The sequence below is a fragment of the Drosophila arizonae genome, chromosome 3, assembly GCF_054131065.1.
Source record: "Drosophila arizonae isolate 15081-1271.41 chromosome 3, UAZ_ARI_1.0, whole genome shotgun sequence".
Taxonomy (NCBI): Eukaryota; Metazoa; Arthropoda; class Insecta; order Diptera; family Drosophilidae; genus Drosophila; species Drosophila arizonae.
The window spans coordinates 26,003,401-26,025,712 of record NC_142923.1 but is presented as its reverse complement, the minus strand read 5'-3'; the positions used below and the strand labels follow the sequence as shown (position 1 = coordinate 26,025,712).

The 22,312-nt window shown below is 35.3% G+C and overlaps 1 protein-coding gene across 3 annotated transcripts in view; it reads left to right on the top strand.

Moving 5' to 3' along the window:
• osp (myosin phosphatase Rho interacting protein outspread) overlaps window positions 1-22,312 on the top strand; it is a 102,264-nt gene that overhangs the window by 1,860 nt on the left and 78,092 nt on the right. The window lies entirely within an intron of this gene.

Genomic DNA, 22,312 nt, shown 5'->3' with positions numbered 1-22,312 from the left:
GAGGTTCAGATTTTCTTGGGCATTATTTATTTCATGTCGTAAATTTTTTTATGCTATTAGCAACGACTCTCTTAACTTTATTAAATACAAATTCCAGCTTTAAAAAAATAATAATAGTAATAAACGAATCGCAGTATAAAATACGGATTTACACAGCTTCGTTTTGGGGTTTTGTCGTTAACGTGAAACGATTTTCACTTTTTTCCAGGGCCCGGCCCGAGGCGAACACTCGCCCAAAAATATCTGTTTGGCATTGTCGACTTTATGTTTTCTATGCTTTGATTGGTTTTTGTTATTTTAATTAGTTTTCAGTGGCACATTCCGAATGGCCATTTATTCTAAGAAACGAAACGAGATGAGATGAAAAAGGGAGAGTTTTTTTCTTTTTCTTTTTTTGTCTCTTTTCATTTCTTTTGTACTGCCGCTCACCTTTTCGTAGGTTGTCTTAGCATTGATGCCATAAAAAGTTGAAGCTGAAGCGATTTCAATTTGAGAATTTCTCTGCTGCGCATTACAAGCAAGTGAACAATTAATATATGTAGTATAAAGTGAACTCCATTCCTAAATGGAGAAATGTCTAGAAATATAACAGAGCTCAGCTCTATACGAAAATGACGAGATGTCCATATATGAAACATGCATATAAAAAAAATGCAGATCTTATAACTCAAAAGGATCCTTAACTTGAATATATTTATCGATCGATTTAGATCGACGCAAGAATATACTTAGTTGTATATTGATACATAATTTGTACTTAGGGTCTGCCGCACCTTATGCACACTGTTATTCATATTTGCACAAAAATTTTACGGAATTTCTAGAATTTTTTACATAAACTTGCAAAGTATCATTGTACATTGTACTTCAATTTTCACACTGTCATGATATATTATTCCAATGAATGTATATATATAATATATATATACATAAGTATATATGTATGTGATGACTGGTCATCTATCTTATCGCATGATTGATAAAAAATTTTAAACTTTAATATTGTCACATGAATGTTTTAATATCAAAATCAATTCAATCTATTTTTGAGAAGCTTTCAGATAAAGTTTTCGCAAAGTTGTCAAAAATTATATGTGCACAAAGATAATATAAATATATAAAATAATAATCGAACAAGTATATAAAAAAATATAAATACTAAAGTACTAACAAATAAATTAAGTATGCAAAAATGGAATGCATAAGAATAATATATTATATAATAAAATTAAAAATGATATTTAATTAGGAGGTAAACTACTTAATTTTTTTTTATTTCAAAAATTATGAAATAATTAAGTAAATATATAATTGATCTACAAACTAGGTAAGCACGTAAAGCGAATACAAATAATTAGTGTTTTCAAATTTGTAATCTAAAAAGAAATCAAGAAATACAAAGCATAACAGTAAAGAAATTTTGTATACATATATGGTATTACGTTAATCTGTTATTGCTAGAAGTATATCAGATTTCCACAGACTAGCCCAAACCGTTGTCGATCAATTGTGATCTGTTTATAGAAAAGCAAATATCGAACCTCTACCGGTTTAATATTTCTAAACGCATATTTATACAGTTGGTGCTAAACAAGTTCCGTTTGTTGACTCAAATGAGTTTCTATTGAAATGGGCTGTGGATCAGCTTACCCCACACGCATGTAAATAAATATCTGCTTGGGTTCGTTGGGGGGACGGTGGAGATCGGCTGCGTGGCTCCGTGTCTGTAAACAGGTGATATTCGGTAATTTTGAAAAGAGCTGCGTTTCAGGGCCTCGGGGTCTACGACTTCCTCAACAACAGGCCAGAGAGACTCTGGTGGTGCTGTGCTAATTTCTGGGGGTCATTCGACCGATTCTGTTCGAGTCGAAGTCGGAATCGGAGATGTAGATGGAGATGGGGGCGATGGAGACGGAGTTGGAGATTGAGTCGATGTACTACTCTCTCACGTCAAGTGTTCTACTCATGGACACGTTTAAAGCGTTTGGCTAACAGCTTTTTTGTCGGCGGCAAAATTGATTTCTACACTTAGCCCACAAAAAGCATTTCGTTTCGCCTCGAGGCGTTTGTTTTTTTTTTTTTTTAGATTTTTATTTTTATTTTTTTTTTATTATTATTTTATAAACTGTAGTTCACATCAATTAAAATTATGCCATTTGCCACGAGAGACAAGCGAAACGGCATAAATTTATACAGCTCTTCAAAGTTTTCGACACACAGAATTAATTGCGCTGCCTCAGAGTCCCAAGAAGAAGAAGAAGTGACAACAAATATTCGGTCAATGAAATCTGTTAAGAAAAACTTTTTCTCATTGCCCCGACCAAAATGAACAACCTCACAGAATCGTTGAAACACGAGAAAAGCAACGAAAAATAATTCGGGTCAAATGCTAAAAATAAATTTAGCTCAAACACACAAATTACAGAATATTAAAAGAAAAAACTTGACATGGCGCAGAGGTAAAATAAAAATGAAATAAAAAATATCTAAATTAAAAATGAGAAAGAGAATGCATTTTTAAAGAATTTTATTAGATCATAAAAGTATATTTCTAATATTTGTCAAATTTTAAGAAAGTCAAATTAATTAGAGTATTTTAGAAAGAAATAGATTTCATACTTTCAAAATATTTTCAAAGTTAAATAAATCATGGCAAATGATTTCCCTGTGTAAAAAAAATATTCAAAAAATACAAATTTTAATAATTTTATAATTTATAATTTTCATAATTTATAATTTTATTTCTTAAAAATATGACTTTGAAGTATATAAATGTTATATTCATAATATTTTTGAAATATGTATGATGCCTAATTTATGTTTTGGTAATTTTATTTATATTATTATATTTAATATTAGTTTTAGTAAATTTTATATTAGAATAAATGAATTAAGTCTCTATCACGTAAAATTCTATATCCGCTTCAGAAAATATGTTAGAGTTACCTATATATATCTTTGGTCTGTTGCAAGCATTAGCACATATCCCGCATACCCTTTTGCTAGGCACTTTCTTTGGGTGCAGGGTATAAATAGATGTCGCCAGGCATTTGGTTTGCATCGGGCTGCAATTAGACGTCGCCTCGTCCCGAAGAAAAATCAACGTCACCCGAGGCGTTGGCCATAGCTCGTGCAAGGGGGGAGAACTGGAGCTGGGGCAGGGGATTGGGACTGGGACTGGGACTGGGGCTGGGTGCTTGTGCGGTTAATCACCTAGAGCTGCGACCCCAGATGTGAGGACTGCGGACTGGGGTCTGGGAGCATATCGCCGGTCCCCCTAGGTGTTTCGTCTAAATTTAGAATCACCTCACATTTGGTTTTTCCCTTTGCCGCGTTTCAGCTGCCTGCTCTGCGTGTCTTCGGCTTTTGCTGCGCGTTGTCTTCGGCTGTCGCTGTGCATAATGTGTGAGCATAATTGTTGCAGTGCACCTGCATCCAAATGTGAAGACTTCAAAGTGGAGCCCCAGTCGAACTCTCGGGTTACCTATGCGGACCACCTACAGCCGGAGAGCCTCAACGGTGGCGGCTTAGCAAAGCCAAGCTCGTAGAAGAGTGAGCGAGAGGGAGGGGGAAAGGGAGAGCGAGAGTAGAGGTATCCAAAGGCTTTAACCAACTGCTTCTTCCTGCTTCTTAGCCATTGTCCCTTTGAGCCATGGCAATTGCATTTCATATTGCGACATGAAAGCTTCATTATGAGGCCGTCAAGCAGCACAGATTACAGAACTCAGAGTTTCCAGCTGGGCTAAAGGTCATCTCCATCTCCATTGACATCCCCGCGTTGACTTCGTGACTCGACCAGGCAGCAGCAGGTCAATAGCCAAGCCGCAATTCGATAACTAATAGGAATTGCTAAGGTAATCAACGGATTCTGAAAATTGAGTGAAAGATTCATAGCAATTGCTATAGATTAGGTTAGATAATTTGAATGGATTGAAAATATCAAATAATATTTGCTTGTATAATACTGTTATACCTTTCTCTTATACTCCTTTACAAATGTGAAATGGTATATTGGTTTTGCGCAATAAAATGCATTTTCCAGTATGTCATGATTTATATTAGTTGAAGACCAAGATCAAACATATTTATATATCTGATGAATTGGCGGCATGGCAAATTGTTATAGTTTATATATACTTTCTATGTAGCTCAGTTTGCAAAGATCGTAACGGTATATTAACATCTCGAGAGCATATATGAATTATAATATTAAATATATTTTTATATCATCAATCTTCAAGATATTCATCATAACCATAGAGGAATCTAATATAATAATATTTTTATTTTTCCCATCAATATTTATTTATAAAATTATATATTTATCGTTAATAAGTGTTCACAAAAATAGAAGTGCCCTTGAATTTTGACTTAAAAGTTGATCAAATCCACGACTTGCATAATTGTTAGTCTATTATTTTATTATTATTATATATTATTTTCTTGATATATATAATAGCTTAAAAAAAATATTATTTTGTGAGCCTGGTCTTAAAACTATAATATGAAGTACTTTCCACTTGATCAATGTATATCATATAAAATAAGAATATATTTATAAAATTATACAAATATCGTTAATTTATTATACTTGTTATTCTCTTGTTTTATTAGTATACAATTTTTTATTTCTATGTAAGCTAAAAAATTTTGTTTTTTTGTGGTCCTGCTTTTAAAACTGTGATATGAAACTGATCTTTTGGAATATATATGTAAACTCAAAGCATTTCAAATATAGAAGAATACTTCTTTCCATATATATATTTGCAGCAGTAAAAGTATGTGATAATGATATATATCATAGCTATGATATGAAATGAATTTTCATAGTTGCAGCAACTGCGACTTAGTTTGCTTGAACTCTTCCTGCTGTCGCTCAGTATTTGTTTCTGTTTCTGTTTCCGTCTGTGTTTGTGTTTGTGTTTGCTGCACGGGCAGTCGAAGTGCCTGGACTATCCCTCCAAAGAGATCTCAATTGATCCCCGGGGTGTTATTGTGCTCTTGGCAGCACGCCAGCTTCAACTGAAGTTCTAACTGCGCTGCTGCTGCTCTGCTGCCCTCTGAGCTGCCTCTGTTGGCAGCTACCCAATATAGAGAGACAAATACATATATATAAATGTATTTATATACATACATATGTATGTATATGTTTATATATGGTCCTTAGCTGTACTCCTAGCCAAAAGGGGAACGTGACCAAGTGAACTTTGTTGTTGTTGCTGCCGCGTTGATTGATTGCTATGCTTTAGCAGTTGTTTTTGTTGTTCCTTGAGGTGGGCGTGCTGTATGTGGATATTTGCATGTTTCTAGGTTAATTAGCTGTCCAGGTGCGTTGAACTTTAACAGGTAGCCCACCCAAGCCACTGAACGCTGTGCCTTATGAGTTCTTTGCCTTTTATCTAAATATGTATACATGTATGTATGTATGTACGCACGCAGATAAAGCAAGGCCAAAACAAACAACTTTGTGAGATAAACTATGCCCAAGTCAATGCTGTGTGCATTTGTGCAAGTGGAACTAACTTAAAAACAGATACGCAGATAAACGAGACACAAAACAGGCAAACAACAGCTAAGAGGCAAGAGTTAAGGGGCAATAGCCAACAGGTAACAGCCAAGAGGCAACAGGCAGCACTCGCTATCTGGCAGATACTCGCAGCAACTACTTGGGGCGTTCAGTTCTAAGCGTTGTCTGTTGTCTGCTCAGATAAGATACAACTTTTGTCTTGCGCTTTTGTTTGCTTATCGCCGCGTTATGTTGCTTTGTATCTGATGGATACGTTTCCATGCTGCAATTAGCAGCGGCTTCAGCAGCAGCTTCGGCTTGGACTGCCAGCAACTTCATCTTCGAATTTGGCTTTGGCTTTGGCTTCTCAGCTCAATTTTGTCTTGTTTTTTCTTCTGCTTCTTCTTCGTTCCTTATTTTTTATTTTATTTTTTTTTTTTTGCGTTTTGCATGCCGCAATTATCAGCACGAACGTCTCTGTCACTCAACCTGAGCAGGGTTGCCCCACACAATGGGCTGCCAGGGTTGCCAACTTTGTGCAACTGTGTTGGCTGCTTGCCTTGGGTATTCGCATCGGCCTTATCGCTGCGCACAAACAACAAATCATCAATCAAAACAGCAGCCGACACAACACAGCGCTACGAACAAGCCCAGTTATCTTATTATCTTTATTTCGCCTTTCCACTGGCTCTTAGATATCTTCATAGCACAAAAAGAAGAGATGAAAAAGCCCAAGCTAAGATTTAGGTTCAGGGCATGTTCTCTAAATCATTTCGAATTGCTTTCATAATCGCATGCTGCATCTCGCAAACAGAAGTTAGGCCTCAGGGCTGGCATTTGATATGAACATTGGCACTGCCCAAGACAGACTAATAGACAAGATGACAGGACTTGTATGAAATTGTTAGAAGAGATTTCAGAGTTAAAAAGACCTTTGGGGTGATTAAAAATGTACAGAAAATCTGAATTGAATATTACAAATATAAAAGTGGAATTTCAAAATGAGATATATAATTAGGTCTTTAATCATCGATCTCTGTTAAGTTCTACAGAGGTGCGACAGATTAATAAATAAATTTTCATGATTTATGTAGATTTATGAGAAAAGATTTGATTGGTAAGAAAACTTAATTAAATTTAAGAAATATCGAATTGGTATATAAAATGGAATGTAGAATAAAACTAAACTATTTAATATTCAATCTGTGCTAATTTTTGCAGGGATGCTGAAAGATTAATAATTATTAGAAAAGATTTGGGTGTTAGAAAAAGTGAGTAAATAAAAAATGCAAATTTATATGAATAGTAGAATGAAATATAGAAAGGATTTATCTGTAGCTCTTTGGCAAGAAGATTAAAGAGCTAAGGAAAATATAAATTTAGAGCGATTAAAGTAAGCATCTTTAAACATAATTAAATGTGGAGAAATATAGAAAATATATTTTCAAAATAAGTAAATGGTAACAAAAAAAAAAAAAAAAAAAAAAAAAAAACTTAAATAAATACTAGGATAAATAAATTTAAATATAGAAAATAGAATAAGCCTAGGATTTTAAATTTCTACAAAGTTATGACAAGATTTCACACAACTAATAAACAACATGAAAGGACTTGTATGATATTACAAAAAATATATTAGAAGTTAAGTTAAGAGAAAAATGTAAGACCGCTTACAAAAGGTAAAAAAATCTAATCAAAAAGTATAAATAATAAGTTTTTATATTAAATAAGAGAAAGAATGCGATCCGTTCGGTATTAGACATTTAATTCGCTATCAAATGGATGCAATAGTATAATTATAAAATTGTAAATAAAATATATATTCTTGGATCTTCGATTTTCCATCATCCATCCGTGACCTTTCAGATGCAGTCTCAGTTTCAGCTTCTGTAGAGGTGTCAAAGCCAATTACCTGTGCAATTTGAAAACCTTTCGTTATTATATTTACAGTAAATGCATTTATCTGCAATTACTTAAGATTTCTTTATTTTCTCGGCCGCCTCTTGCCACTTCATAGATCATCGCGCGTAAAAACACTTTTAGCTTCTTTCAGCGTCATTCTTCTACTGTTTTGTAGCGGCTTTTCCGGGTTCTGTGACATTCCACTGCATAATAGAGTATCTATTCTTATTCTGGCGTCTTTTTTCTTTCCTTTTAGCTGCCACTTGGCGAAGTCCCCTACTAAGTTCCGCTGAGTTATGGCAGCATTTAAACCTGCACCTGAACTGGCTTTAACTGCAGCAAGAGGAAGACTGATAGATAGATAGCCACGTAGATGGTTGGCCGTAGATAGTCAGCCAGGGCATGGCTTAGAGTTATGGCGTGTTGAGAAGGGCAGCCAGATGCCGCAATGATTAATTGATGATAATCAGCAGCGCGCTTGCCATTAAAAGCTCAAGAAGCGTTTAATTGAAAAGCGATAATTGCTAATGATAGCCGCACTGCCTGAATGTGCAGCAATATTAAAATATAGAAAAAACTCAGAGCTCAGAGCTCTCACATTTGTGGGCTCTCTGCTCTCCTCGCACTCTATGTAAATTTCCATGCTGCGGTCAAGGTGAACAAGCTGCGAGGGAGCTGCTGCAGAGAATCAAGAATCGAATTGCGAGAGCCGAGGCAGGTGAGCAGAACCAAGCTCTACACACACACACACACACACACAGATCGAACACTTCCAGGAAGAAGTCTCGTTTCTTCTTGTTTGGCATTCAGAGACAACGCTGATAAATCATCTGAGAGGCAGCGCGGGTTCTTCTTCTTATTTACTTTGTTTTATTTATTTTTTGGCTGTCTAGCATTTGAATGCGATTATGAATTTTTGTTGCTGTTGTTGCTTGAAATGCGTAAAATGTTTCGCGATTGGGGTTTTTGTATTGCCTTCTTTTTGTTTGTGTGCTTGCGAGTTCTTGGAAGACATTTGGCATATCGAATGAATGAAGCTAAAGATTTGCTAATCTGATTGGGACGTGCCCAGCGTCGAGTAAGAAATATTTCAAGACGACATTCCAGTTTCTGTCAAGTGAAAAAAAAAAATCAACACACACACACACACACAAAGGTGAGGAGTGCCCGATTGACAAATACCCTAAACTCAAGATGCCTAGAGTGATACATATCTATATAGAAGTTTTTGATCATACTACATATCAATCAGTCTTTACCTAGCACATCATATTGATTTGAAGTTTCTGACAAATTGCCTGTTAAAATGTGCTTGATGGAGTCAGTCTGAAGTATAATGTCTTTTTTATGGAGATTTGCGTACTTCCCTCTGTCTGAAACAATTTCAGCTTTTCGAAAACAAAACTCAACGACAGTTATTAATTCGCATATATGAATTTTGCTATTAAATTTGCCAATTACCGTCTCGAAATAGTCAAAACAGCTGAGTTGAGTGAGGCAGGGTGAGGGTTGAGGGGTGGGAAGGGGCAACGCGTTTGTTTACAACCAATAATTTAGGCAGTCGCCGCAGCACAGGCAACAACACATGCTAAATTATGTGGGTGGACACGATAATTTCGCTTTGCAGACACTCGACACTCCGCAGACCGAGACCGCGTAGTGCCAGGCAGCCCCCAAGGTTCGTACACTCCCGCCTTCGCCGCCGCCTGAACCAGACGAATCAAAAACAGATTTCCAAGTCGCGCCCAAAAATAGCAGCCGAAACGTCAACGTACCAACGTCTCAACGTTCCAACGCCCGAACTGCAATCCGGATCCCTCCCGCAGCCCCCGCACTGCAGTCGTTGCCCTTAGGCGCATTTTATTTAAATAAAATAAATTTGTTGCCTGCTGCCTAAAAACAGCGCAAGCTGCAATTACTGTAAATTTGCACAGACAAACAAAATGATGATAGAGGCTAGTGGGTGGATAACGGGGGGAGCGGTGGCAGGAGGGGAAGCGGGCGCAGACAGACTGTACAGCTCAGTCTAGAGTCCAACGAAAGCGAAACTACTCAGAAAAGTTGGCATTGAGACAGAATTTACATACAATCTGCTTATCATGCTAATTTACATTTATTTCTTTGATATTTACATTTTTATGAAATAATAATAAAGTATTATTTATTATGTTTTCATAAATATTTAAATATCTAAATATTTTCCTAAAATACATGTTTAACTAAGATTTTCAATAATATTATTATTAAAGTATGCGAATGTATTCTAAAAATATGTCGTAGAAGAACACGGTCTAATAAGAATTTTATTTTATATTAATAACAAAGTATTTGATGATATTAAAAATATTAAGTAAATAAATATATAATATAGATATATTCTCATAGAATTTAATTTTAATATTAATAATAATAATGAAAAGAAATAAATATTTTTTGATGAAGTCATTGACAAAAATGTAAAATATGAAAGTTTACGAATAATAATTTGACAAATATATTAATATTTCATAGATATTTTAAATAAATAATATATTTCTAAAATACTTCCAATTAGAATGTGATCTAATAAGAGCATGCATACAATATTATATTTTAATGTTAAAATCTATATATAAATATATATTTATTTATTTATTTATACATATTTATATATTTATTATCGATTAGGATTAAAACAAACTTATAAGTTAAGCACGGGCGACTGGGGCCTACATTAAATCAGAATTTAATTATACATGACATATAGGTTAATCGGCTTTTTGATTTGGCTTCAGTTCATTATTTGTTTATGATATCAAATTGAAGAATAATATAGTTAAGTAAGCTCAATTACCTCTTCTTGCTCTTAACAGAATGTTGCTTACATTTTAATTTTATGCAATTTTAATTTTATCCAATAAAATTAACAAATTGAAACCTAAGAAATTAATTTGGATAACATACAGTTGTCAGTGCTTAATTCTCAAGTTAGTCTTAATTTAAGATTAATTTTAATCTCTAATGAGGTCGTTGAATGAAATAGTTGGTACGACAGTCGCTTAACTCTTTTTAAAAGAATTCTAACTTTCCAACTTGTATATAACTTATATAATTTACGGTAGTTTGGCTCTTAAAAAGTGGGTATGACTGTTTTACTTATACATTGCTTAAAAGTCGGAGGATTAAAGAGTTAGTATCACTGTTACTTCACACAGTTTTCCTAATAATCAAATATAAGGGTATTAAGCAGTTGGCGTGATTCTCTCACTCTTCTCAACAGATTTCCAATTTTGATCAATTTATTTCGATTTAGATTTACCCATTCGCTGCTCGATCTATTCTAGCGAAGATCCACAAGATTGCAGTGGAAGCGAATGCGATTTTGATGCTTGTTATTGGCGGCGGGTGGGTGGTGCGTGTGCAACTCCCCCAACGGCGCACTGGCGTTTTATTATATATATATATATATACATGTACCTATATATAAATCTACTTTTTCTGTGTTTTTCTTAATCCACCTCCAGCTATGTTTAAGTTTGTCTCCGATTTGTTTGGCTGTTGTACGTGGGTCGACGTCAAATATGGCGAAGGCTGCTGCCGTTGCCGTTGCCAGCGACAAAAACAGCCATAAACAAATAACTATGCCACTGCCGATGGCTACAGCGTTGGCTGTGTTGGTGGTGCTGGCGGTGCTGGCGGTGCTTTCGGTGGTTTCGTCTATGAGCTATGACTATGACTGTGTGTGGTGGCTCTAGCGAGCGCTCAGCGCACTGATCATGCACAGCTGAATGTGGTTCAGACAGACTATGTGGCACGCTAGACACACCCGAACTGAACCGAACCCATGCAAAAGTGTGTGTGTGTGAGTGCTTTAGCTGATGTGGACGAGGAATTTAGCTCATAAAATATTTAGGTGTTTGCCGTATTTGAGCACGTCTTGCATAATTTGTACGTTTGTACTTTTAATTAAAGATATCTGAGATACATATATTGCTATAGTAGTTGATCGCAGCAGCAGATCTGGGCCTGCACTACCACCTGACTGAGTAGAGCCAGCACAAACTGTAGAATTTTCACTGGGTCAATTGGGGTCAATAGCGGGCAGGCACTGGCCATAATTAGCCTTTGTCAGAGAGTGCATGAAATTCTACAATGCCTGAAGGCGCATTGGCCAATTATTGGCTCAAAAAGATTACGACAAAGATAAAGGTCGCCTGCATGTTGATGGATTTACAATACGAAAATAGCTGAACCCAAATTGTCTTACCCTCGCAATAATATTAACTAATCTATTATATTTTCTATTTCTTTCAGGTATGTATCAAATTTATTCCGTGCTGCATCTAAGAGGAAGTTACGAAAGTGGGTAAATTATTTAGATAAGCAATCGTACATATATAGTTGAAAACGAAATACTAACATTACTTGTATTTGGAACATAAATTTTCTGTATATACAGAACGAATTTACGATACCCTGTATTCGTATATATAATGTGAGAGTCAATGCTAATGCCATGAATTATTTAGCTATAGTAAAAATTTTGGAAATTAATTAAAATAAATTCAATATATTATATAAAACTAGGGCTAGCTGAAAGAAAATATAGCTGAAAACTTGTTCAATAAAAAATAGAAGTAAAGTACAAAAATTGTAAGTAAAAAATCAATAAAAATATTTTAAAAAAAAGATAGTAATAGTAAAAAAAGATCAAAATCAAAAATAAATCGAATAGTAAAATGAATAAAAATAGAAAAAGGTATACGAAAAAAAAAAAAACAAAAATGTAATAAAATATAAATATGATTAAAAATAAAAAAAAAAAATTAAAAACTAGTAAAATATACATTCAAGAAATAAGAAAAAAATTATTATTATAAATATATTATATATTATTAAAATCAACTTTATTAAAACCACAAAAACAATTTATCAATTAGCAAAAGTATTTAAAAACAGATAAAGTTTTTGTCTTTATCTGGTTTTTATCGATACTAAAAAAAACATAGTTCCAAATATGGCAATTAATTTATTTCCATACATAAAATTTTGTTCAAATATGTCGAATGCTCATAAGAAAAAAATAAAATAACGATGCTTATCTTCGCTATATGTGATCATCGTGTCGGATGTCTCACCTACTATTAACTTGACAAAATTAATTATTGGCGGTCGAAAAAGAAAACGAAATGTGGATTATAATTAATTTTAATTTGCTTGTCAATAAAACTTAATTCAATTATGATCATTGACCAAAACTGAGCTGAAGATTAAATCTACGCCCACACAGGCAACACGCACATGAATTGGCGAGCATTGTTGTTGTTGTTGCTGCTGTTGCCTGCTGAGCCACAGACACTGACAGTCTTAACTACCCGCTTGGCCGCGAATCTTCATGTAAGATGAAGTTTCGGGGGAAATGGTGCCAAAGCTGTTTGCGTATGTTTTCATTCCCTTTTACGAACTTTTTTTTTTATTATTTCTGTTCTTTCTTTGGTTCTTCGAACACTTTAGACCATTTAACTGTTTATCATTCTGCGGCGAATTTCACGTTCTGCTCGCAGTGTTTACGTTTTCGCCGCGTTATCACTTATTAACCCACTTCCGGCAGCAACAAAAATGAAATTAATTTGCAATGGCAAACTAAGAGCATAAGAAAACAACAGAAAAAGAGTAGAGAAGAGAAGAGTAGAAAGAGAGAGAGAGAGAGAGAAAATAAAAACAGTAAAAACCATTTACAGAACCTAGAAAAAATCATAAATCATCGTGCCGAATTGGGCTAATGTTGCTTCGTGTGAAAGTCGCATCATCCAATCGTGTCTTTTCTCGCAAATTAAGTAATTTCCATTTAATTAATCAAATTACTGGCGCATTGGCCATGCACAGAGTGGTAGGCGTGACCAATGCGACCCACTCTTACCACTACTAGGTTACCTGTGCTTACCTGCCCAAATCGATTGTTAATTAAACTGCAGCACAATCAGCACTTGAATGCGTTTCCATTCAGTTTTCCTTTCAGTTGACAAATGCGACAGCAACAACAACAACAACATCAGTAACGGCAACAATGAGAGCTTAGATTGATCCACGTATGTGTGCATGTATGTGTGTGCGTATGTGTGTACGTATGTACGTAAGTGTGTACATGTGTATTTATGTATTTGGCCTACTTTATTTCCATTCGTTTAGCTTGTGAAACGGGCCTGTTGAAGCAATAAGAAGAAAATGAAAATAACAATTTGTGGACCATGATAGACGTCTAAATGCCCTAACTATGAGTAAAATGCAGAAAATTAAAAGTTTTCATTGTTGAGAAAAATGTTGCTTGAATTAATGGCATTTGCAAGGAAGTATAATAAAAAAGTAAAGAAGAAGAGAAGAATAAGGACAATTGGTAAAGGAAGAAAAGAAGAGAAGAGAAGGATATTACAGAAAAGATAGGAAAAGGAAAGCTAAAGGCAAGTGAAGAAGAAGAAACAAGAAGGAACAAAAGAAATTCGGAAAGAAGGGCAATGTGGAAATAAATGAAAAAGAAGCAAAGAGAACAACATATACGTAAAAGAGAAGAAATGAGACAAAAAGAGAACATAAATAGAAATGCAAATGCAACAAAAGAAACTTTTAGGAAAAAGGAGAAAGGAAAAGGAGAGTGTAGGAAAAAAAAGAATAACTAACTAATAATCATTTAAAGAATTGAGTAGAACGAAATAGTGAGAAGGAAAAGAAAACAACAGAGAAAAAAGTGAAGAAAGAAAAGAAAAAAATTTAAAGAGAAGAAAACTGAAGCAAATATAATAAGGCAAACGAAATGAAAACAGAAAACAGCAGAAAACAAACGAAAAGAAAATTGAGGAAATCAGAGAAAGAGAGAAAGAGTATAGGATATATAACATAAATTGCTTAGATTATGTAAATAAATGTAAAATACTATTCTACAAAAATATTTAGGTATTTATGAATAAATAATAAATAAGGAATGATTTGGGAAGAGTTAAGAGTCTAAAAAGTATTTATAAAAAATTTTAAAAATAAGAATTCGATAAATTATATTTATATTTGAGTTAGACGTTAACTATACATATCTCTGTGGGTCTATCCCGCATTTCACTGCAGCTTAGCATACCCCATTTAGTATAGGGTATATGAAATATGTTATGTGCATTGGTAATTGTAACTTTTTAAAAATCAATTCTGATTGTTTTTCTGTGTTCATTAGAGTCGCATTTGAAGTCGCTTTTGACCAAATTGACAAGGTCTAGGTGCAGCCAGCGCGCTGGGACAGACACCCTCAAAGGCAGGCGGACAGCTCTGGAGCGCGCTGGACAATTGATTGCTTTACGGATTTCAAATTCAATTTGAATTTGTATTTGCTTTGAACTGTTTTGGCTGTCATTCAGATTTCTTTCACAGTGCGCACGCGCGCCAACTTGCATTGGTAACATGAATACTCGAAATATGAGCGTGGTTCATGGCAACACACAAACACACACACACCACGTATGTGGCGTTTACTTAAGTTAATATCTTTGCATAGTTAATGCAGTAGCTACAGTCGGGCAAACAAAAGAAAGGCCTTTTACCCAGCACTCGAGAGGTGTTTGGAGTGCGGCCAAAGAACAAACAGCTGCCAACTTCCGCTGTGCGCTGCTCTTCTCAATGACCGCGCTGTCAAAATCGAAGCGAAGAGCGACTGTGAAGGCTACCGTAGAGTGGTGTGACCCCAGCCAGCCAAACAGACTGAGACGAGCTCACCTACACAAAGGCTGCAGAGTCTGTGCAAGGCATTTGCAGCATAGAAATCAATTTTTGCGGCGAGTAAATTGCTTTGATTCGATTTGTAAAGTTGCCGCGACGACGAACACTTGGCCTGATACGGGGTACAAGCTGTGAGAATACGACTCGCACTCGTACTCACACTCGGACGGAGAATGAGAATGAGAATGAGAATGAGTTTGAGAAGTCTACTTGAAGAATTCTTCATGTACCGTTGGCGCCCTTTGCTGGCAATTCTCGCCCGTCGTCTTCATCGTGATCATCGAAATCGACATCGGCATCGACAGTCTTTGTCGAAGCTGTTGCTAACTTGCGTGTGTTTCAGCTGTGTGTGTGTGTGAAGTAATCGGTAGTTGAGACTCAAGCCACAGAGCAGCAGCAGCAGCAGCAGCAGCTCAGGCTGCCTCTCTGGCTGGCCTCAAATGTTGTTGTAAGTATTCTTCTGCTCGTTCTCCGCGCTGCGAAAGGTTGTTGAACTTGTTGTACAACTTGGTTTCAATTTTGTTCCCTCAATCAGTTGCCTGTTCTTCGGCTTTTGTGCTCGTTTTGTGGCCATCCGAACGTCGTTCAGCCAACCCTCGCTCCCAGTTGCCCTTCCTCCTCAAACCCTCAACGGACATTGAGTTCTATTATAGAAAATTATATTATTATTATGTACTCCATTCGCTCTTGGGCTTTGTTTGCGCACACAATTTTACTGTTATTTCACACAGTGCTCGCTCATATGCAAATTACTATATCCGCACTCGAATACACTCACTGACAATAGGCAAGCGTGCGCAATGTATTCGAGTGACTGTTTATTGTAATTCATGCAAACATTCAACTGTTTCATAAACTACGAATTTATTTCTGAGTATATTGGAAATAGAAATTGGGACTCTAATCTTTTGCTTTAAATTATTAGTTGGTATTAAACTGATTAGTTATTATTGATAAAGAATTTATTTCTAAGTAAATTGAAAGTAAGAAGTGGGTAAAATCAAATCAGAAAAGTATGTATTACATATAATTTATATATCTAGATCTCTTATTTTATAATACATTTTGGGTCTCACTACATCAAGAGACTTTAAAATTTCTTAATGACTAATTGACAAGGATTTTTCGTGATATATAGATTAAGGCGTAATAGATCTCAGAAAGCAGAAATATAATTGATCAAGATTTTAAACTCAGTGAAATCCGATCTCGTTCATTTCAATTGTCACCAGTTTGTCCTTCTTTCTTCACACAGAGCCTAAAGGCTAGCAGCTAGAAGTGCGCAGGCTTAAATCAAATTTGTGTTTAACAGGCGAAATCCTTTTGTATTGCCGTGATTTCTCTGAATAGAATAATATCAAGCTGAGCGCCTTGGAGCTCATTTCTTGAGTCACAAAATTTACCATTTCCTTAATATACTTGAATATAGCTTGAAGACAAAATAAGGTTTTTTCTTTAGGCTTTATAAACCCATTGTTGATATTCAGCAGCTAGACACAGGTTGAGCCGGGTATTCTGAAACCAAGCACTCCCGACTAATGCAGGCTTATTCTTCGTTAGCATCATTCAGTTTCTTGTTGATAAGCATGACAATAGCTTAGCTTTCAAAGCAGACAATCTCAGAGCTAGGTTTTCTTTATCAGCTAAAATATACTTTACTGGAGCTCAGCGCTGAAATACAACTCAAACAATGCTTAGGTAAAGCTTATAAATACAATATATTTTTCAACCCGACTTATCTTCTTAGCTTATCAATACGTACGTAATATAATTTAACAGAGTTTAATCTTTGCTTTGTAACAAATGACCTCACTAACTAATGCTGCTCCTCTGCAAGGGTACAAATACAATTTAAATGAAGTCCCAATCTTAACAATTGAGCTAATCTATCTGTGTCTTATTATTCGTCGCTAGTTTAACACCTTTTGTTGTTGTTGTTTTCCATTTAATTAATTCGGCTGCCGCAAGCAAAACATAAAATTCAAATAAATGTTCTCATGACCCTAATTAGAAGCAGCCTTAACCTTAGCTATTTTAAAGTCGGCAATTAAGTGTTATCAGCTCTTCTTCTTAGATGCCTGGCGGCATTATCTTTTGTTTTGGGTCGTATCGGCTTGGTCGTCTCCTTTTAGGGTTACATTAAAACGTGACGCTTCGTGAACCTTTCGATTTAGTTGCCATCATTTGAGATAATGTTAATTAAAAGTCTTAAGTCATAAAAACCTAAGATAGAATAGTTCAATCGATTGGTCTCTTATGTTTATTTTTATTTTGGCTGTAATTTTATGCCATGGAAATATCTTTTATACTAGGTTTATAAAGAGAAAGAGAGTTTAAGCGTTTTATTGTGAGTGTCGTTGTTCCAGTGAGTGAAAGAAGAGATCTTTCGGTTTAAACTTAATTGTTTGATGGGTTATTCGATATATGTAGCTAAATAAATTCCAGACTCATTATCATAAATAAATAAGTTTGCTTAGTGTAAACATAAAAAAAAAAAAAAAAAAAAAAAAATAATAATAATAAAATAATTAAAAAATAAATCGAAAAGTATATTATATAATTCCTAAATATCCATGTAAATATTATGGTATTTAATTTTATAAAAAATAACTAAAAAGTTCTTGTAAAGTATATCGAAATCTTGAGTTGAAATTTCCCGAAAATGCTTTCAAATTATTAAATTAAAAAGGAAAAAAGGAAAACAAAAATGCTAAAGCTGTGAGTGGCAGTCCAAGTGCACTCTTATCGATACATCACATTTGCGATTTATGCGCCAACATAAACCGTGACTAAGACATCGGGACAACTGGCCAGCCGGCCAGCCGGTCAGCTGGTCAACTGGTCAACTGGTCAACCAACGTATTCGACCAATTGACACGGGAAAACGACACACATTTCAACACAATTGAGTGGGGCAGGCGATCGAAGTAATTCCCACAGTGCCACATGGCGGACTCTTATGACATTTGCTTTTTAGCAATAAATTACTTATGCATTTTGTATTTCTGTATTTCTGTATTTTTCTTTGTATTTTATTTATACTGATAAACATTTTATACAATATTTTGCGCAACGCCAATGAAATTAATAGCAATTGACGGCCCCAAGACATTTGATTTATTGCCATACAAAAACTCAGCTGGCAGAGTGGCAGAGCGAGAGGGAGAGGGAGAGAAAGAGAAAGAGGGAGAGACAGAGCTTGGCCGCGTAACAAGCGCGACTCACAGATGATTTATGAACACGATCTGCTAAATGTGTCCAGCAAGAATGCACACGGGTCAGACACGTGGTCAATGTGCGCCAATGCAAACACAATTATTAACAATCATTCATAGTCAATTCCGAATAATGAAATAAATAATACTAAAATTAAAATAATAAAAATTAAAATAAAAATAATAAAAATACAAGTATAAATAATAATAATAAACATTTTTGTTTAACATTTGTTTTTTCTTTATTGATATATTCCTTTTTATATACTATTTTCATAAACAATATGTATAATATAATATTTGTTTATTTTATGTATATATTTCTAGGAGTTCCATTATGATAGTATTACATTTTTTTTTTTTTTTTTTTTTTTTTTTTTTTTTTTTTTTTTTTGTAACATAAGGATTCAACTTTTTCAAAACCTATATAATATATTATAATATATAATATAAGCCAACATATTCTAAATAATGACGAATTTGTTGTTCGTCAAACAGAAAATGGAAAATATTTATAATACAAAATTTAGGTTGAATTAATTCTTAGTTTAGAATTCAGACGTTCATATGCTTTCCATAAATTCATATGTAAATATATATACAAGACATTAACATATCATCAAGTATAAAATCGCTCCAAAAATAGAACACAGTCAGCTCTACAATTGTGGAAAATATTTTTGTATTTGCATTCACACGCTAAATTGAAGTTCACAATGCAATGAAATGAAGCTTATTGCAGAATATAAACAAAGATCAGTCTTGTGCTAGCTCTCTTACTGTACGCACGTACCTAAGGATTAGCTTGTCAAAGAAAATAAAAATAAAAACAAGTCCACGATTAAAAGAACAAAACGAACTTTATCTCCAGGGGACACCGTTATGTCGCCCAAAGTAAAGCGCACTGCGCTAAAAATAGACACTGGTCAGCGACCAAACGCCAACAAAAACTACTACTCGCCGTTGCAAACACTAATACAACCAAACGACGAGATCGAAATCACTGATAAGAATGAAGATGAGCTCGAGCAAATCATTTCTAAAAACAAAGTGTATGTTCCCCCAATAACGGTCCTCAAATGCACAGTGGATCAAATTCATAATGTCTGCAAACAAATTAATTGCACTAAATATTCCATCAAAAAGATTTCAATTGGAATCAAGCTCCACTGCGTCGATATAAATGACCATAAAGCCGCGTGCAGTGTAATGCATGGAAAATTTGAATATTTCTCCTACGCCGATAAAAATGACAGGCCATACAAAGCACTGCTGTTGGGGCTAGATAAAATGGATCCCTCTTCATTAAAAAATGAGCTTATCGGTCTTGGTCTAAACTGTCTAGATGTTAAACTGGTTCAGCGAAAAAGACCAAACAACACTGTCCTAATTCTATACGTGGTCTTCTTCACCAAAAAATCCATCACACTCAATGAGCTTAGAAAAAACCACTCAGTTATCAACTATGTAAGAGTGAAGTGGGAGTATCAAAAGAAATCCAGTCACCAAATAACTCAATGCTACAACTGCCAAATGTTTGGTCATGGCTCAAACCGCTGCGCCGTGAAGTCGTATTGCTCTAACTGCGCTGGACCTCACAAAACCGCTGAATGTCCGGATGGATCTACTGTTAAATGTGCCAACTGTAATGGTTCACATAAATCCAACGACGCTAACTGCCCTAGTAGGATTAGTTACCTAAATCTAAGATCTCAATATCGGTCGCATCATGTAAGACCCAATCGTACTAATATTTCTTTGCCACCACAGCTTGATTACTCCAATGCGTTCCCTAATACGCTAAGTAAATCAAATTTTCATTCAAGCGCCAGATGGGTTAACCATAATGGCAATCACACTCCTAATGTCAACAAGGATCTTTTCTCTTTGGAGGAGATCAAGTCCCTTACATTTGAGCTTATAAAAAACTTAAGAAACTGCAAGACCAAGGCAGACCAATTCGAAGTAATAACATCATTGGCATGCAAGTTCGTACATAATGTTTGATCATCTCTCAATTATAACTTGGAACGCTAGAGGCGTTAAAAATAAGAAAGATGAGCTTTTTGCTTTCTTAAATAGAGAAAATGTAGATATCTGTCTACTAACTGAATCCTGGCTTAACAGCTCATTATCAATTAAAAACAATAATTACTTTTGTTACAGATGTGACAGATCTAGTAGAAGAGGAGGAGGGGTTGCCATTATTATTAAAAAATCTATTCGCCATACCCTGCTTCCCCTCCCTAACACAAATTTAATCGAATCTATTGGCATAAATATTACCATTAACGGAACTACCTGCACTTCACTGTTTTGCTGTTATTTTGGTGGTGGTCGAGCGGACCCCCTTCAAAAACAAATCTTTACAAATGATTTGCGACTATTAACCCGCACTCCTGGAAACTTAGTGTTAGGAGGAGATTTTAATAGCCGACACAGGCTCTGGGGCTGTAACCGAGCAAATGTCTGGGGATCATTGCTGTACAACTTCTCATTATCTCGTGGACTTGCAGTTCATTTCCCTAATGAACACTCTTATGTACCAGCGAGTGCTAGATATCAATCGTCTACGCTAGACTTATTTGTTTCAAACAACTGTCAACTGTTATCCAATACTATAGCAATAAATGATCTAGGCTCGGATCATCTCCCTGTCCAAACAATACTGCACTCAAATTACACTAAAGTTAAAAAATTCTTCTATGATATCAAAAACGCAAACTGGACTGTGTTTGGTAGAACAATCAACCGACTATTACCAGACTGCGACTCCTTCCCCGCTAGTTCGCAGGACGACATAGACAATTTAATAAATTTGTTTAGCTTAGTGATCGTTGCAGCTAAAGAGCACAGTATTCCTAAAAGAGAAATCAAATCTTCTCCCAAAGCTCTACCTCCTAATATAATCTCTCTAATAAAACTTAGAAACAGGCACCGTCGAAATTGGTTGAGACGCAGAAATATATGTGATCTGACTCTAGTTAGATGGTTCAGCCAACTAGTTAATATTGAATTATCCAAACTCAGAAACGAGAACTGGAATAATCTCTTATCCTCGCTAGAAAAAAATTCTTCCCCCTTTTGGAAGCTTTCAAAAGTCATCAAGAAGAAATACAGTGGAATACCCACACTCACACACAATCAGCAAAATTTCGTAAGTGCCGATAAGAAAGTCGAACTATTAGCATCATTGTTCGCCTTGAACCATTCGCACTCAGCTAATCTCGGTGATCCATCCACTAGCTCTGAGGTCAACAGTTTCACGGGGTTATTGGACTCCCTGCCTGTTGACCACGACGAATCATACCTGACAAATGTCCATGAGGTATCTTCGATTTTAAAAGAGCTTAAATCCAAGAAGACTCCAGGTCTGGATAACATTGAAAATGTGTGCCTAAAAGCCCTCCCTCGTAAAGGAGTCAAATTTCTTTCATTCCTTATTAATGAGTGCCTACGCCTCGGATATTTTCCACATAAATGGAAGATCTCTAAAGTCATTCCCATTTTAAAGGCAAACAAGCCTCCTGAATGCCCTACATCATATAGACCAATAAGTCTGCTTTCATCAGTCAGTAAAATCCTAGAGAAAGTCATTAAGAAAAGATTAGTTGACTTTACTGAAAGTAATAATGTCCTTTCGCCTCTTCAGTATGGCTTCCGTCGTGAACACAATACCATTCAACCTCTGGGTAGAATTAAAAAAATTGTCAAGGCCAATTTTAGTAGTTCCAGATCTACGGGTATGGTCTTGCTAGACATTAAAGCGGCCTTTGACTCTGTATGGCATGAAGGACTTGTGTACAAAATGAACCTCTTACATTTCCCATTGCAGATTATTAAAATAATACGCAGTTTCTTGAAAGACAGATTCTTTACAGTGTACATAGGCGATGCTCATTCACGTGCAAGTTATATTCCTGCAGGTTGCCCGCAAGGATCCTGCCTCTCCCCA